We start from the raw sequence: 13,729 nt of genomic DNA on the forward strand, positions 1-13,729 counted from the left end.
ATATACTGTACCAACCCTTGAAGCAGATGGGCTACAGTAGCAGGAGGCCACACCAGGTGCTACACCTGTCAGCTAAGAACATGCAGCTGAGACTACAGTTTGCATGGGATCACCAAAGCTGGACAAAAGAAGATTGGAAAAACATTAGCTGGTCTGATGCATCTTGATTTTAGTTGCAACATTCAGATGGTAGGGTCAGAATTTGGCATCAACAGTTCAGGCTGATGGTGGTGGTGTAACAGTGACGGATATTTTCTTGCCACACTTTGGGCCCCTTAGTACCAACTGAGCATTGTTTAAATTCCACAGCCTACCTGAGGACCATGTCCATCCCTTTATGACCGCAGTGTACTCATCTTCTGATGGCTACTTCCAGAACGATAACACACCATGTCACGCAGGTCATAACATCTCAAATTGGTTTCTTGAACATGACAATGAGTTCACTGTACTCAAATAGACTCCATAGTCACCAGACCTCAGTCCAGTAGAGCACCTTTGGGATGTGGTGGAACAAGAGATTTGCATCATGGATTTGCAGCCAACAAATCTGTAGCAACTGCATGATGCTTACATGTCATTACGGACGAAAATCCCTGAAGAATGTTTCCAGCACTTTGTTGAGTCTATGCCATGAAGAACTACAGCAGTTCTGAAGGCAAAAGTTGTTCCAACCCGGTACTAGCAAGGTGTACTTAAAAAGTGGCCAGGAAACTGAAGATTTCATACAAAGGTGTCCATTACTGCCTTGAGAGAAGAGGGCAAATTGGATCTAACCATGAAAACACAGAGGAAGGTGCACAACTGCACAAGGAGATAAGCACCTATCCACACTAACACAGAGATATCTGAAAACGTTTCATTGTATTATTAGTTTTGGTCTTCCGTCAAAACTGAAAAGACTTTTTTAATCACTGAAAATTGGCAGTTTCTTAAACATTCTCCATATTGTCAGTAAATCTGAAATTACCAAGTCTCACGGAACATTATGGATGGGGAAAACTGATCCTTTTGAAACTGCTGACATATGATTGTCATCAGATCACACACTGACTTCAGTTTTTTCTGACATATCCCTTTGGGATCTCATCTTCACTATCAGGATTGGTCCTTTCCTGTTTTTTCTTCATTATCTGAAGCTGAATGTTGCCTTGAAACACTTGAATATTTTGCAGTATTTATTTTAGCAGTACTCCCATTCTATATTTTCTAAGACTTTGCCAACCTTATTCTTGATTGCAACCTTTAGAAGCTGTGTATTTCATCATTTGCCCAGACAAAGGAACCCATTTTGTTCTTTTTATTGTTTTTTGACATTTCAATTTATTTTGTGTGTGTTCTGTAAACAAACAGTGCACTTGGCTGATATACCCTGTATGATAGGCAGAATTACACGTTTGTAACATTTCAGTGTGGATGTTAAACTTTAAGAAAATAATCTGAAAACATGTCTGTTTTGTAGAAAAAAAAGAGAAAACATTTTCTTCAAATTCATCTGTGTTAGTAGGACTAAGCATTAAAAACAGCTCGCCAAATATGAGTGTCATTGTAAAATAAACAACACTGGGATGCTGTCCTTAAAGGCAAAGATTGAAAAGAAAAAGCCATATCTGAAATTGGCAAATAAAAACAGGGGGACAAATGGGAAAAAATGTGGAATCACCCAGAAACCCACCACCCAACATATGTGTTCTGTTAACTGTTGTAACTTTTTCTTCTTACCATAGGCTCCAGACAAAGACTCAAAGTTAAGGATCAGGCTTGACAAACCATGCAAACATGAAGGAATTTTGCCTTTTATTAAGCAAAACATTTGAGCAAAGTTATACCCACTCAAATTTATTATTTTATCTAAAACTGGGTGGTATCATTTAGTGATATTACCACCTGAAACAACTGAATTATCTGCAAATTGTAATGCTGCATGTTTTTAAATTTGATATACAGTACTTTATTAAAACATGCAATTTCAACTTCAATTTGGAGCTTGAACTTTAAAAACTTTAACAACTTTGATTGAAAATGAGCTTCAACAGCTGAAGAACTGCACATCAGTCCCTTTAATATCTATGTTATCAACCTTACCTTCTTCTTTGCACAAGACACTTGAAACCTATTGACATCAGGGTGGAAGTAACTTTGTGGTTTTGTGATATAATACATAATGCATTACTCTGACTTCTTCTCTCCATTTGAAAAAGGTCAAAGCAGTTTCCAAGTACTGATATTTACAAGTAGATGTAGTCACATTTCTTAAATGCATGCCTGACAGAAATATAAGCAGGTTCCAGAAGTTTCTGCAATCAAAAATCACAGATGGGGAGGAATGAGGTAAAACAAGCAGGGGTATTAGGATATTAGTGGGTATATGAGACTTAAGGGTAGAGGAGTGGAGAAATGGCAAAAAATAACTATTAAATTATTAGTAAAATAGAGCTTGTGGCAAGCAGTTGAAATTATATATCTATTAATATTGCCCCCAAATTACCCATGGTGCAGCTGCAGCTCATCTGGAATCACTAAATAATTTGTCACATTACTTAGATATAAATTAATATTCAGCGTTGTCTGGTATATGTTCTCAAGCCCCATGAAGTGACATACAACACGCGACTTTCTGATTCCCTCCTTAATAGAAAACACAGGCAGCTGAATTTTCACACGGCAAATACTTGTACATTCTAAAATGGTAATTTGGGTTAGTTAAAACTGTCCTCTGCAGTGGGCTGGCGCCCTGCCCGGGATTAGTTCCTGCCTCGCGCCCTGTACTGGCTGGAATTGGCTCCAGCAGACCCTCGTGACCCTGTGCTAGGATATAGCGGGTTGGAAGATGACTGACTGACTAAAACTGTTCTTGATTTTTTATTAATGTTTTGCTAGGGGGCTCCACCTGCATGCTTCGCTTGACAACCCCTGGGGACACCGCTGAGCTGTTCGAAGGGCGTTGGGGTGCTACTCTGTTAGAGAAAGCAATTGTATTTTAAAGAGCTGGTATACAGAAAAGTATGCGTAGCATGGGACAAAGACGGTTTGGTGCTTAGTTATTATAGAGAGAATTCAGTTACTTTAATATAGTCCTAGTGAGCTGAACGACTTCAGGCCTGTCACCCTGACATCACATGTAATGAAGACCATGGAGCGGCTGCTGCTTCACCACCTGAGGTCACAGGTCCACCACGCCCTTAACCCTCTGCAGTTTGCATACCAGGAGAAGGTGGGAGCAAAGGATGCCATCATCTACATGCTACACCGATTCCTCTCCCACTTGGACAGAGGCAGTGGTGCAGTAAGAATTATGTTTCTGGATTTCACTAGCGCCTTCAACACCATCCAACCACTGCTCCATAGGGACAAGCTGACAGAGATGGGAGTAGATTCATACCTGGTGGCATGGATCATGAACTATCTTACAGACAGACCTCAGTATGTGCGTCTCGGGAACTGCACGTCTGACATTGTGGTCAGCAGCACAGGAGCGCCGCAGGGGACTGTACTTTCTCCGGTCCTGTTCAGCCTAAATACATCGGACACAACTCGGAGTGCTGCCACGTGCAAAAGTTCGCTGATGACACTGCTATCGTGGGCTGCATCAGGAGTGGGCAGGAGGAGGAGTTTAGGGACCTAATCAAGGACTTTGTTAAATGGTGCGACTCATACCACCTACACCTAAACACCAGCAAAACCAAGGAGCTGGTGGTGGATTTTAGGAGATCCAGACCCCTCATGGACCCTGTGATTATCAGAGGTGACTGTGTGCAGAGGGTACAAACCTATAAATACCTGGGAGTGCAGCTGGATAATAAACTGGACTGGACTGCCAATACTGATGCTCTGTGCAAGAGATCACAGTGCTGACTATACTTACTTAGAACACTGGTGTCCTTCAACATCTGCAATAAGATGCTGCAGATGTTCTATCAAACAGTTGTGGCGAGCACCCTCTTCTACGCAGTGGTGTGCTGGGGAGGCAGCATAAAGAAGAGGGATGCCTCACTCCTGGACAAACTGGTGAGGAAATCAGGCTCTATTGTAGGCACGGAGCTGGACAGTTTGACATCTGTGGCGGAGCGACAGGCGCTGAGCAGGCTCCTGACAATAATGGAGAATCCACTGCATCCACTAAACAGTATCATCTCCAGACAGGGGAGCAGCTTCAGTGACAGTTGTCTATTTCAAAACAACTGTCTATTTTAAATCCCAATGAATAATAACGTAGTAAAAAGTCAAAGTAAAAAAGTAAAAGGAAAAGTTAAAAAGTAAAATGTAATAAAATGTAATTAAAAGTAAATAAAAAATTAAATTACATTAACGCCTCATCAAAAACAATATTGTGATGTCCCTTTCCAGGCGGGAAAAATAAACCACACAAGCAAGTGGTTGTAGCAGTCCAAAACAAAGGTTTTACTGCTCTTCTGCCTTAATTTGTACAATGCAAACTCAAGGGAAAAAAAATGGTGCCCAAAAAAACAGATGAAGAACAACCACATGGTCAACCACCTCTCAAACTCTTTTTTTTAACCCCTCTGTACCTCTTTTTTTGCAAAAAAAAAAAAATAACAAATTCCTTAACAATTTCCTGCCCCCAGCATCACATTGGCTGCTTAACTTAAAAAGTCAATATCAAAAGTCAATTCTGCCTTGCATACATTTGACGACCATATAACAGCTGTAGAATTAGACTCATGAAACGCGTAGTAAGTGACTCATGACAATTACCATTTCAGAGGCATTTGTACTTTTAAAAAGATCAGTTTTGGTTAACTTTTCTGCACATAATATGAGCTAATAAAAATGATTCTCATTTAGAAAAACTTCAGCAAAAACTTTTTGATGATGATGCAAAATGATGTAATGTGTTTCACCAGTGAAAATATAAAGAGATTGGCAGAGCTCAGTGAGAAATGACCCTCTGAGAGAGGATGACTCTTGATGAATAATAATAAAACATTTCACACATATTGCACATTTTAAAGAGGCTACATGAAAATGAAACTTTAAAAAGCAGAAAAAAAAACATTAAACATAGGCTATAAAAATTTCCTACTTCTGAAAAGAAAGCAGAAAGGCAAAACTCCATGCTGATAGTAAATCTGTGTGTGATTCCACAAGGCAGCAGAGCTACTGCCACTATGTTTTAAAGAAGTGGCACCCTAACTTGTCCATATTATTGTTATTAATGAGGCTAGATTAATATGAGACCCCTGCCACTTTTAAGGCTGCAGAGGAGGTCTTATGCAAAATAAGGATTGGTGAACTGAGAAAATATAAATGCAAAGAATTATTATTATTATTAATATAGGCAGCTTAAACTGTGGCCTTCTAAACTGGCATTTAGAACTACGAGCGGCAGGTTTATGTTTCCTAAGGTCACAACAGAAATGTAAAACAGCAAGATTGCTTTGTAGATTTACTTTAAGATCATGTTTGCCTTAACAGACTTAATGCAATATGTAAGTTTTCACAATGTTAAACTTGTTAACTTGTCAGAGACATGTAGATTGCCTCATTTAGAAATAATTTGTAACAATTAGCATATGGCTAGTACCTTTTCCTTCAAAAGCTGCAATCTTATACTTTAGAAATATTATGCATGATAAGGATAAGGTAGGAATGGCATTTTTTTAAAAAAATGGTTTGTCTTTGTAACTCACAACTGCCCTCTTCCCAGAGTTAAAACACAGTGGCATGAATATTAGGAGAACACTTTTGATTCATTGGAAACACTTTGCTGGTAAATTAGTTATCTCAGTGGAAACTATAACAATAATTAAGGCAACACACCAGAAAAAAGCAATTTATAAAGCGTGAATGGTTCAATGCATCCAGAAGTCTGTTTTTGGTCTCTGAAACTTTTTATTACTTTTACCAAGAGAATATCTATCTGACTTTGTAGCTCTACAGTAAACCTTTTGGCGGCCATCCAGCTCTGTAACTAAAGATCCTTCTGGTTCATGAAGTGCTGAACTTATGACAAAACAGATGTAATCATTTATGAATACATTTAAAAACTCACATGAATAAGTGCACAATGGAAAAATAAAGCTCCTTCAACTTGCACTTTTAGTTCCATCTATATAAATACTTAGTTTTCATTTGCAGCTTTAACACGTTTTGCGTGTATTCATAAAGAGGAAGACAATTGTACCTGCACTTGTCTGCATTGACAGTTCATGCTTCAGTGTCGGCCCAAGATATGAGAGGGATTAAGACAATAATTGTCTAATGATAAGAACAAAACATTTGTAACTTTCGTATGATAACGGTGAAGCTCTAGTTAAAAGTTTTAAAAATGTTTTCACTTAATATGCTGTTCAAATATCCTTATTGGAGTACCATGCACTATACAATGAATAAAATAAATGCAAGATGGGATAAAAAGTATTTCTCTAGACAGATGAAATTGTGTGGATCCCATAGTGTTAACAAGAGACTTAGCAGGTTAACAGCAAAAGTTACGCAGTAATCATTTATCGTGGTTCTAAGATTACGATATTCCTATTAACTGAATAAAAGTTATCATTTTCCCTTTTAAACACTCTGGATTGCTAAACATTTCTGTGTGAGGCAGAGGTAAATTGCTTAAGCACGGGATGAAATTAAAATGAAAAATGAAAACAAGGGTTGTCAAACGTAAGTCCTTTATAAATAAATAAATGTTATTTTAAAGGGGAAATCTGAACAGATGAAAACAAAGAACACAAAAAGTCTCCTTGACAAAGGAGAACGATCAGAATCTGAAGCTGGGTACATGCCAACATCAGTACCAACATTCAGACGGGTTTATGTGGTGCTTGAAGATACCAATAGTCCATATCTATGAGAAGCACTGCACAGCCAAGAAAGACAAACCAGGCAGCTGGCACCTACTGTAAATGGGCAAGCCAGTCAAGCAGACAATTAGAATGCGAAAATTTTGAATTGGTTGTGGGCCAACAGAATGTCCAGACAAGGCAATGAAGAAGTCAGCTATTGACACTTTGCTTTCAAACAGCTGCTTGGACAAATAAACATGAAAGCCAAGGACGGACTGCTGATTGGTGAAGATCAGCAAAATAAAAACAAAAACAAGCAAAGCTGACCGTGTTTTTGCTCTAACATTGATTGACTGGCTGGGAAATGCCCAAAACATCACTGCTTTGATGGGCGAGCAAATGAACAAAAGCAAATGGACTTTTGAAAGATGTTCTCCTGGCTCATCAGAAATGAAGAGCTACATTTTTTAAATCACAGACAGCTCTAGAGAGAGTAGATGAAATTTAGTTCAGTGCTAGGAAACAAGCAGACTGAAACTGTAAGAAAAATGGTCAGCTCAGCAGGGCTAAACAGAGTTGTGATAGATTATGAATTATCATACTCTAACTTTGTTACCAGGTATTCGACTGCGTGCAGTGCAGGTTGGTCTTTTTGTATTTTTCCACATAAATGTTGTTAAGACTCTGCGGGAGATATTTTCAACAAAGGTCGCTATTACAAAATGTTTTAGTGGATCCTACACAAGAAATTGGCACGAGATCATTGTGATTCTCCACTAATGTTTTCATTATCTGACAACATGCAGATTTACATGTTAAATAAACTGAGCCTCACCACCACACGCTACCCAGAAAAATATACTGGCTGTGGACTATGTAAACTGAAATAGCTACACCTCAAGTTTAGAATAGAATGGCTTTAATGTGAAAAAGGACAAGCTATTAGAAGATGAAGACAGTCAGCAGACTACACACACTGACGTCTCTAACACAAGATTCTGGGAAAGTCCAGTAGCAGAGCTAACCCCCGGTGTGGCTTTATGTTTGTTGGAAAGCAAAAAAAAAAGATCATCTATATACCAGTTTCTTTCTTGAAAACAGAAATACTGTACTATATTACTTGTTTCTTTTCAACAAGATGGAAGGAATACAGTCAAAGCCTACTTGGTGGTTTCTTCAAATGTAATCCTTTCAATCAGTCTTCCTCAGTGGTAGGTGAAAATAATGATACTGATCAGTATAACGTCTTTTGCTCTATGCATTCCTAATATTGATCTTTCCTTTTTATTCAAAGCCTTACTGTGGCTACCTTTAAGAGAACAAATGGAACTGCAATTTTAATACGTCTTTGCTGGCCTGTGTGGTATAGCCTTGACTGGAAAAAGTTCAACTAATTCATGATTTAAAAAAAAAGTCTTAATTTTAATGTCAACAATAAAAGTCTCTCGTCTTCAATTTTCATCATTAAACGGGAAAGTTCAGGTTGCATACAATATGTGCACAGACACACCCAGGGGTAAACCTACAACTTTGCACGGCCATCAGCAAGAAACTGGCTTGCAGTACTCGGCACAAAGACAATTTCACCAACTTCAAAAATCAATATTTTTCCGTGTAAGAAATTACATCAAGAATGTGATGAAAAATCAGGGGAAACATTAAGAAGATAAAGTTGAGGGTAGCTATTAGCATTTTAACAATAAATTTGAATTACTGAGGAATGGTTATTTTATTCCACAACATTTGGTGGGGCTGTGCCCCACTGGTCCTTAATTCAGAAATACCACTGCACCATATACAGGTTCAAATGCTCCAAAATCCCAAAATTGGTGAGTTACCAACATAATGCCACAAGTGGAAAATTCCACCCTTGACCTAACTTGCCCATGTGGGCCTCTTACCAATTTTCTCTCACTTCTAATTTTTTACTGATGAATGATATGAATAACACATAAACTGGTACTTACCATTTACAACCAGTTTCTTCATTCTCTATTTAAAATTCAAAATGTCGAGCACAACAAAGCACCAACATATGGAAGATGATCTGTGGAAATTTGGATACCGCAGGTCGGTCCAGTAACAGGGTGAAAGGTGCCATAATAGCTGCACAGGAGAAGGAGTGAGCCACATGGCAACACCTGTACGCCAGTTTAAAAGTGCTTTGCGGCACTCACACAGCTTAGAGGGAGCATAAGCTCTGACGCTTTGTTAGCACTAGTTTGTTATCAACTATCATCACTGCCAGACCTATGGGCATTACTTGATGTTTTTGTTGCTTATTCTCTGTGTAAAGGGACCTTTTAATCAAAACACAAGCCTGTTGTTGTTTGCTATGGCTGTTTTTCAACAGGTTAATACACGTGTTCTGCTGATGCTCCTGTGCATAAAGTTAGTTTCATGTACAGAATTATTAAAAGTTTTGTATAGAATGATCTTCAGGCTATGTGTATACAGTATATGAATCATAAATAAATTTTGAGTTTAGACTTGGGTCCCAAACCCAAGAAATCTCATTATGTATGTGGAAATATTTCAAAATCTGAAACTATCCGAAACCAAAAATACTTCTGGTTTCAGGCATTTCGGATTAGGGATGCTCAAACCTTTACTAGCATGATGAATTGTAAAAAGCTTAGGGGTTTTCCAGGAAATCTCAGAAACTGAGTTCTACATGGATTATTAAAATAATGTTTATCTTTGGTAGCAATATATTGCGGTAAGTAGTTTTCACATCCATAGTTCCTTTAGTGTGTAGTTTGTATTTAACCCCTCTGTTCATGTGGGTTTTCCTTTGAATCTAGATCAGTTGGCCTCTTTATGAGTATGTGTGGCATGAGTGCTACTAGTTGAGAGTATGAGTATAATGGTGTATTATTCTGTTCACTTTACAGAGAAACGTCAGGCTAGTACCATTGATTAGTTTAAAAAAAATATTAAAACCAACTTTTTCAATTTGGCCTTTTCTTAACTCATTTTTGTTCTACTTCTAATAGATTATATATGCAAGGCAATGTGATATACTTCATAGATGTGCTATTATTATTAATCACTATATTTCCAGTTTCTCTGTGGTGGAGTTTTATGCTACCACCACCTGATCACAATACTATGGAGCCACTTGTGATGATGGAATGAAAGTAGATGCTCTAACTACATCAAATTGATTAATATGAAGATTTTAAAAATAATAAGACTGATTTTATTACCTTTATGTTAGGTAGAATGCCCAGTGGGGGCTAGGCGGTCTTTTGGCCTAGAACCCCTTCAGATTTTGTTTTTTTTTTCTTGCCCCGGTGTTATTTTTTTATTTTTCTGACCATCTGACCATAGGATCTGACTTATCTTAATGAACTTAAAAAAAACTTATCCTGAAATTAGGATTCGACCACTTGTATACTTGTGTTATGTAAGAACATATTATTTATAAATCATTTTTTACATATATTATATGTTTAGTTACAGTATATATAACTATTTCTAATATATTTCTAATGTTCTGCTCTTTTATATTGTGTAAAGCTAAATTCCTTGTATGAAAATGTTCTTGTGGAACCCCGTGCCCTTGAACCCGTGGCATGACCTTAACTATGGGTGCTCCTAGTAGTTCATAGCAGAACTGAATCCAAAGGTACGTGAAAAAAAAAATGCACATAGACTCTTAAAAAACTACAAAAATGAATGTCCTTTATTACAAAAAAAAAGATTACTGTTCAAGTGCAAAACCATAAAAGTTGAGGGTCATAAATAAAATCAAAACTTGTGTCCACACTCGCTCTGATGTGAACTCCAAAAATCCAATAAATGCTCAAGACAGAAAACTGTGATGCTATTTACAGTATATAGAAGTTCTGCACTATGAAATCTGCAGGTTGAAACATGCAAAAAAAAGGTTTCTTCCTTAATCCCAATACAATAAAACCTTCTTCCATAGGTATAAACAAAAAAAAATTATATTTACAAAGTTCCTTGCAGAGTCTGAAAACACAAACTCCCTGGCCTCCCTCTCTTACTTTTTCTTCAACGAATAAATCCACTCTGTATGCACTTGGGGGATTCTCTCCGTGTGTCTTCTGGATTGCCACTAACTAAGGACTTCTGAACTGAGTGTTTTTCTGCTGTCTGTAGCGTCAGGTTTGCATGGATTGAACACCAAGCGTTTTTCTGCTCATTGCAGGGAATCAGACCATCCACACAGGCCTTCACCACTTGCATTCAGTCAGATGCACATTCGGATGGCATAAAAAATGTTGCATGCAGCTTTTTCTTGTTATTAATTTCTGCCAAAATCCCAATAAGCACTAGAAAAATGTCTGTATTGTGTTTACAAATCATTCATTTAACATTATGGAGGACCAGATATGGCCCATGATTACGTGTGTGTGTGTGTATTATATATATTGTCAGAAAAACGACCAAAAGACATCGAGAAGGTTTGGGGCAGCCACCCATTTAATCGATTACGGCTGCAAAAAGTATCGAAAAACAGAGACATGCTCATTCAACCGAGTCCAAAACAGAACTGATCTCCAGGTAGCAAGATGACAGCTTTAAAGGCCAGTAGTGGAAGTGATGTCATCCCGACCGGAACCAGAAGTGACGTCAGTGGCTGCCCCAGAGCCGGGTGGGATTTCCCTAGAATGGTCTGTAAAAGATCGAGAGGGAAAATTAGTGCACTCCGCCACCCCCTGGTCTGGCATGGAACTACCTGTATTTAAGCCCTTTAGCTGTCTCCTAAACACACGTGTGTGACAATATATATATATTGTGAAATGAATGCCAATGACACTGCAAAAAGGTTGGTACAGCCACCCCGTATACTTGAATAGTTGGCTGAAAAAGTGTCAAAAAGTTTAAGTAATGGTCTTTACAGACATTAGTCCAAAACAGAACTGGCATGAAAGACAAACATGGCGGTTTTAAAGCCAGACAGGGGAAATTACATCATCTGGCCAAGAACCGGAAGTGATGTCATCGAAGCCCGGAATCGGTAGTGACGTCACTGGGCCCAGGTGGAAATTTCCCATGGTCAGTCTCCAGAGGAAAAAGAAAAAGGATTAGTGCACTCTGCCACCTCCTGGTCTGGCATGGAATTATCCTCTTTTGAGCCCTTTAGCTGCCTACCATTCGCATGTGTGTGACAATATATATGTATACATGTGTGATTATTGTTTGTATAATTGCTTACTTCAAGGTGACAAGTAACCACTCTTCAGGGCTAACACTGACTCGCATTTTGGTTGACCGGTGTGTCATGTGGTGCCTTTCTTCATAGATTATACACTTGTGCAAGTCAGAGGGAGAACCCACTAGCGGTGGCAATGTTTTCTCTGCCTACGTCGCCTGTCAGGAGAATTTCTAACACAGGCAGGTCAATGTTCAGGTCTAATAAAGCCAGCTGATCCATAGTTCGTGAATCCAATGAAGGATGAATCTCGAACCCCACAGGTTAAAAACACTCTGGACTGCCTGATAACTGCCTCCCAAAGGAAAACACACAAAACTATAATCTGGGCTACAGGTTGGTGTTTACCAGAGGCATTCATTTAACCAAGATCTGAACACCCGTGTGGACAGGGCCTAACGCTACAATGCTGATTCAGCCGATGACCTCTAGCATCCACTCCACCCCTTTTATATAGTTATAAATTCCTTAGTAGCCAATTGTGGGTGACGCTACAGGGTATCACCCTATCCTGAGCCATTAGCTGTGTCTATGTGTCATTGGTTTCCCAAAAACTCCTATAAAGCTTGTTACTTTCACTTGTGAGCTCCCATGGTGAGCATGGTGGCTTGTTCCTTCCGCGGGCACATGCTCTTTCCTGCACATAAGATGGATAAGATGCGCGTCTTGGTTTCATGGGAGCTACTTTGCTGAGGTGATCACCACATACCTGCCACCTTGCGTTAAGGCTGGCAACCATGAAATGTTTTCTTCCAGGAATGGCAATTGGCAATGCTTTTACAGCTGCCCTCAGATGCCTGTGGTGCCTTTCAGCTGGTTAATACATGCCAGCTATAAATAGTGATGTTTTTATTAACTGCTTTTACTTTGGTGTAGCACTAAGGCACTACACCACAGTGCTATAGAAATAAAAATGTTGTTGTTGTTGTTACATCCACAGCTCCTCTGAATAATAAGTGATGATAGCCCTAAACTGGATGAATGGCTGCAAAGAACAAATGGATAAATGAAAACATCTTTGGTATTTTGATTGTTTTGGATCAAGATATCTTACAGTATAGCACTTACTATGACTTTGCATTTCATGAGCTGTAAAACTATAATAAAACTTAATGATTTGGTGTGTGCAGATCCTTTTATCGATTCACCATTAAAATACAAAGTGTATTTTGAATCACTGTTGGAAACTGTAAAATCTGATTTGGGAAATCAACCTATCATGGATTGTTCACTTACTTAAGTACAATAAAAAATATTTTTCGTTTCATCTTAATAAAATGTATTATATTTAAAAACTTTAACTGCCAGATACTGCATACAATACTAGCTTTAGAGAACAAGACTGTCTTTCAAGATTTATGCACTGTGCCTACTGAACTGAATTTGAAACTTTCAGTTAAGGAGTCATTGCATTTACAAGGTGACTTGGTTTTATGGCCACTGTATTTGGTTGTCAGGTCTCTGGACATTTTCCTGAAGGAGGATTTAATATCACAATTGGCTGTTTTCCTACCAAAGCTTATTATTTTCTTGTTGGTCTATGGAATATTATTTTATTATGAATCAAGGCATCATCTCTTGTTTATGAAAGGCATATATAGTAACTCCTTAAAAACTAAATGTAAGCTACAATAAATAGAAAATTCTTAATTACACATCTTTCTTTATAAACAGGTTGACAGTAAAAATTACAACTTTATTCCAGTTTAATTCATTCCATAAACCAAAACTATGATGGCTAAAGATAAAAATCATAAATTTAGTTTAGAAAGTGTATTTCAAATTCTCAATT

The sequence above is a fragment of the Erpetoichthys calabaricus genome, chromosome 5, assembly GCF_900747795.2.
Source record: "Erpetoichthys calabaricus chromosome 5, fErpCal1.3, whole genome shotgun sequence".
In the NCBI taxonomy this organism is placed as follows: Eukaryota; Metazoa; Chordata; class Cladistia; order Polypteriformes; family Polypteridae; genus Erpetoichthys; species Erpetoichthys calabaricus.